This window comes from Geotrypetes seraphini, chromosome 11 (genome assembly GCF_902459505.1).
Source record: "Geotrypetes seraphini chromosome 11, aGeoSer1.1, whole genome shotgun sequence".
Lineage (NCBI taxonomy): Eukaryota > Metazoa > Chordata > Amphibia > Gymnophiona > Dermophiidae > Geotrypetes > Geotrypetes seraphini.
This window is the reverse complement of record NC_047094.1, coordinates 24,663,489-24,669,488: the sequence shown is the minus strand read 5'-3', so window position 1 is coordinate 24,669,488 and position 6,000 is coordinate 24,663,489.

Below are 6,000 nucleotides of genomic sequence, written 5' to 3'. Positions count from 1 at the left end.
CTGTCCCTGCCCCATTCCTGTAAGCTCTGCCTTAACTGCGCAAGCCTTGAACACTTATGATTTTAAAGTATTTGAGGCTTGTGCAGATGAGAACGGAGACCAGGCATTGGTGGAATGAGGCATTATGACATCACAATCTGAGCTCTAGAATGTTGCTACTTATGATTTTAAAGTGTTTGAGGCTTGTGCAGATGAGGACGGAGCTTAGGCATTGGTGGAATGAGGCATTATGACATCACAATCTGAGCTCTAGAATGTTGCTACTTATGATTTTAAAGTGTTTGAGGCTTGTGCAGGTGAGGACGAAGCTTGTAGGAATTGGGCAGGAAAGGAACTCGCCAGGGCAGGAAAATGAGTTCCTGCAGTGACAGGGAAAAATTTGACCTCGTGTCATTCTCTAGCTTGACTACTTGAATAAATTCATATTGACTGTTCTGAGCTCTCCTGGGAGAATGGCATAGAAAATTGAATGAATGAACAAACAAATGTTGCAGTTTTTGCAGTTTGGATAAGAAATGCAAGGTTATGCATTTGGGCTGCAAAAACCCGAGGGAACGGTACAGTTTAGGGGGTGAAGAACTTATGTGCATGAAAGAGGATTGTATGTGATGATCTTAAGGTGGCCAAACAGGTTGAAAAGGGGACGGCGAAAACTAGAAGGATGCTAGGGTGCATAGGGAGAAATATTGATGCCTCTGTTTAAGACTTTGGTGAGACCTCATTTAGAATATTGTGTACAATTCTGGAGGCTGCACATTCAAAAAGATATAAAAAGGATGGAGTCTGTCCAGAGGAAGGCTACTAAAATGGTGTGTGGTCTTCGTAATAAGGCGTATGGGAACAGACTTAAAGATCTCAATCTATATACTTTGGAGGAAAGGTGGGAGAGGGGAGATATGAGACGTTTAAATACCTACATGATGTAAATGTGCATGAATTGAACCTTTCATTTGAAAGGAAGCTCTGGAATGAGAGGGCATAGGATGAAATTAAGAGGTGATAGGCTCAGGAGTAATCTAAGAAAATACTTTTTTACAGAAAGGGTGGTAGATGGGCGTGGAACGGTCTCCCAGAAGAGGTGGTGGAGACAAGAGACTGTCTGAATTCAAGAGGGCGTGGGATCTTTCGGAGAGAAAGAGATAATGGTCACTGTGGGTGGGCAGACTAGATGGGCCATTTGCCCTTTATCTGCCATCATGTTTCTACGAGTTGACCGATAAAGACATCCTGCAGCATTTATTTGAACGAAAGGCATGAGATTGCGGCATTGTAGAAATACCGAGACAAAAAGATCATGTTTGTCTTCGGTAAGTAATGAGGCAGGAATGTGGCTACATCCTTTACAAGCCTCTGACCTCGTTTATGAAAATTCTACGAGAGTCTCAGCTGTTACCGCCGTGACTGGCGCTAAAAAAAAGAGAGCTTGCTACAGCAGCAAGAGAAACGTCCATTATTATTATTATTTTTTTTTTCTTCACGATCCTTCTTACAACTGAACTAAGTTCAATTTTTTAAATAAGTATTGCCCATTAAAACAGGTAGCACTGGGCTGGGAAGTCAAAACTACATGGAGAATAGACTTGTGGCAGAGCATCCCATGTTGCCTAATGTATCCTCTATTTCAGGGGTAGGGAATTCCAGTCCTTGAGAGCTGTATGCCAGTTGGGTTTTCAGGATTTCCCCAATGAATATGCATGAGATCTAGCTGTATTCCAGTTGTGTTTCCAGGATTTCCCCAATGACTATGCATTGAAAGCAGTGCATGCAAATAGATCTCATGCATAGTCATTGGGGAAATCCTGAAAACCCGACTGGAATACGGCTCTCGAGGACCAGGGTTCCCTACCCCCTGTTCTAAAGGTTTCTGTCACAATAAGACTCGTTAAAGCAGCTAGCTGCCCTTCTCCTTCCTCTGCCCAGCTGATGGTGGCTTCGCAGTCATGATCGGCTGCGAGCCAGTAGAGTGGTGGCTGGCAGCTCAGCAGACTGGGGCTTCCCCTACTGGCTCTGGAGCCATGATCAGCTCTGGCGAGGAGAACAGCGGCTGCAGGCAGGAGGAGGCGCAGCTGTGCCTAGTGATGCGCTCTTCTGAGCAGGCACAGTTCCTCCCCTATTTCACAGGGTTACTCTGCACAAATAGTATGCATATGATTTGCATGCTATTTGTTCGTGCATAGGACTGTAAAGAAATTGCTCAAAGTGTGGTTTTGTTTTTTTGTTTTACTGTCGTGTTGGCATGTTGTGCATCCTGCCCCCTCCAGGGATTCAAGACAAAGTTGGACAAGTTCCTGCTAAACTGGAATGTAAGCAGGTGAGGCTGGACAAGGATCCATTTTGTCTCCTCTATTGTTTAATATTTTTCTCGCTCCTTTATTAGAACTTTGTCAGGCCATAGGCTTCATTCCTTATTCTTACGCAGACGATATCCAACTCTTACACCCTCTAGATCCTGAAAACACTACAGATATTTCCTCAATAAATCAAAAACTAGAGCTCATCCAAAACTGGTTAAACACAAACAAATTGGCATTAAACATTAATAAGACTCAATCCATTTTATTTAACTGGAAAAATGATATTTCTCTTTCCAAATCTTTTGTTCTCAACAACATCCCCATTAACATGGTATCCTCAACAAAAATTCTTGGCATTTACATAGATGAAAAACTATCTTATCATGAACACATATCCTATTTGGTTAAAAACTGTTTTTATAAATTACGGCAGATAAGATCTATTGCTAAATTTCTTACTCCTTCTTCTTTAAAGATCCTAATTCATTCATTTATAATAGCGAAAATAGATTATTGCAATGCTCTATTCCTAAACATCACACATAAAGAAATAAGAAGAATACAAATAATTCAAAACACAGCAATAAAATTAATTTATAATGCAAAAAAATTCGACCACGTATCTCCATTACTAATAGATGCACACTGGTTACCAGTAAATCACAGGATCTGTTTCAAATTAATGCTTCTAATTTTCAAAACGTTAACAACCAACGAACCTCAATTTATCTCAAAAACTTTAATACCATATAAACCCCACCGATCTCTTCGCTCTTCCGACCAATGCTTATTATCAGTTCCATCCTTAAAAATCATAGGCACCAGACGAGCTGATACTTTTACCGTCGCCGGCCCACAAAGGTGGAATAAACTTCCTCAATTTATTAGATCAGAAAAAAATATTTCAACATTTAAAAAACTTCTAAAAACATATCTATTTAACGATGCCTTCGACCTTTAGTAATTCTTTTTTTTTTTTTTTTTTATTTATTATTATTTTTTATTTTTTACTTTTTAAACGAATTATGAACTGGTTTTATTGTTATAGAAGCTAACGAAGTTTGCTTGAGCCATTTTGTTCTATCTTTTTACCCTACCTTTTGTACTTTCCCTTTTTTCTTATTTAACCCGAAATTGTAACTTTTCAATTTTCCCTTGCCCCTCAAGTATGTCTTAAACGTTTTTATTTTATGTTATGTAATTAATTATTACGTTAAGTTTCTTATCTCTTTTTATTATTATATGTACATCGCTTAGTAATTGTTATAGGCGATCCATCAAAAGATTAAATAAACTTGAAAATAAACTTGAAACTTGAAACTCATTCAGAGCACTGGTCTTTGAGCTGGGGGCTGGTGTGTGAGCGGAGTACTGGGCACGATGGACCACTGGTCTGACCCAGCGGTGGCAATTCTTAAGTTCAATAGGTTAAAAACTAATGGGTTTATGGAAATTGCTGAAAACCTGGTTCTTTTCTTTTCTACTTTATTAATAAACTACACAATTTAACAGCACTGATTACAGGAAGCCACTGGTCTGCATATCAGGAAAATTCTCATATAAGAAATAGAGAATGACAGTGACAAAATTCATCACCGTCCCTGTGGGAAACCATCTTCATATCATTCTTTAAGGAGAGAGGGAAGAATCAGAGTATGAATGGCCACAACCACTGACCCACAAGCTTTGCTTTGAAGAATGCTGGTGTAGAAGGACTGAGGTTGAAACAGACACTGAAGAATGACAGTCTCTGGTATCCAGAGCAGATATTGTGATGTCATAATGCCTCATTCCACCAGTGCCTAAGAGCCAATCACATCAGTGATGTCACAATGGCTTCATTATCCTTGGCTCACATAAGAATCAGAGTATGAATGGCCACAACCACTGACCCGCAAGCTTTGCTTTGAAGAATGCTGGTGTAGAAGGACTGAGGTTGAAATAGACACTAGAAAATGATATGGGATTATTTCCCGCGGTTATCCGCGGGGACCGGAACGGTGATAAATTTTGTCACCGTGTCATTCTCTAATTAAGAAACAAATAATAAACCTAACCTGGCCTATTTTCCAAATACCATCTAATTGATTAATTAAGCTTCCTATTGAAATACAAGTCTTTCGAGATGATCTGGTTCAAAGAAAATTATATCATGTCTCAGAAAAGGCAAACCAGACATTTGGAAGGAAATTTCAAGCAAAATAGCCCCCCCCCAAAAAAAAAACCAAAACACTAGCTTTAATGAAGAAAGTGTCTGTCATGAGTTCCTCTAGAACAGGGATCTCAACATCCCTCCTCGAGGGCCGCAATCCAGTCGGGTTTTCAGGATTTCCCCAATGAATATGCATTGAAAGCAGTGCATACACATAAATCTCGTGCATATTCATTGGGGAAATCTTGAAAAACCCGACTGGATTGCAGCCCTCAAGGAGGGACTTTGAGACCCCTGCTCTAGAAATATCTGCAGCTTCCCTCCATCGTATAAAAACTTTTTCTGCAAAGTTACTTTAAATCATAGCTTCATCTATCGGAGGGGGAAATGAAGCCAGGAAGGGCAAACGCTGAGGAATAGCCTCCTAACAAGATTCCAGAAAAGCAATTAAATTATTAATCACATCGGCTCTAGATGATATAATCACCAATGCAGAATAAAATGCTCTTCTTTTAAACAATCTCTTATCGGGGAAACTCCAGGTTCCTAACAACCAAAGTTCTAGCAGACTTTGGTGAAATGCTTGCAAATATTCCTTATCCTTCATTGGAAAGATTTTGGAGTAGTTGGCAGCTGTGACTTTATTTTTCTTCCAGTGCCTTTTCTGTCTGCCTATGACTTGGCATCTTCAGTATGGACTGTGAGCCTAGTATAGGGGTGGGCAACTCTGGTCCTCAAGGGCTGGAATCCAGTCGGGTTTTCAGGATTTCCCCAATGAATATGCATTGAAAGCAGTGCATGCACATAGATCTCGTGCATATTTGTTGGGGAAATCCTGAAAACCCGACTGGATTCTGGCCCTTGAGGACCAGAGATGCCCACCCCTGGCCTAGTACTTCTAGGCAGAAACCAGGTTCAGTGTCTATGGCAGGGGTGTCCAATATTGGTCCTCGAGGGCCGCAGTCCAGTCGGGTTTTCAGGATTTCCCCAATGAATATACATGAGATCTATTTGCATGCACTGCTTTCATTGTATGCTAATAGACCTCATGTATATTCATTGGGGAAATCCTGAAAACCCGACTGGACTGCGGCCCTCGAGGACTGACATTGGACACCCCTGGTCTATGGAAAGCCAGAATCGGATACAAGAACACAGGCAAGACAAAGCTGCAAACTAGTAATGTTGAAGGAGATGGTCCTGTGTTTAGCATTAACAGGAAGATGTTTAGCCGCTGCCCAAGGTAAAATATCTTCTATCTTGGGCTGATGTCTGTGGATCCTGTTGTCTTTTAGGTACAAACTCACTGTAAGCCCATTGGGGATAGGATAATATTGTACCTGAATGTAATTCATGTTGAGTGCTGGATGATGAACCCAACTAGAGAAATGCATTAAGATTTAACATCTTGACTAAAAGAAACACTTCATAGAAAATAAGATTGGATTAGGCATAGCTATTTTTGGGGGACCCATCAAATGTGTGGACATTAGCAGGCTGACATTTCTGCCCTGACATTTGCACGCTGCCTCCTATGACTTCCTGTTTGCACTC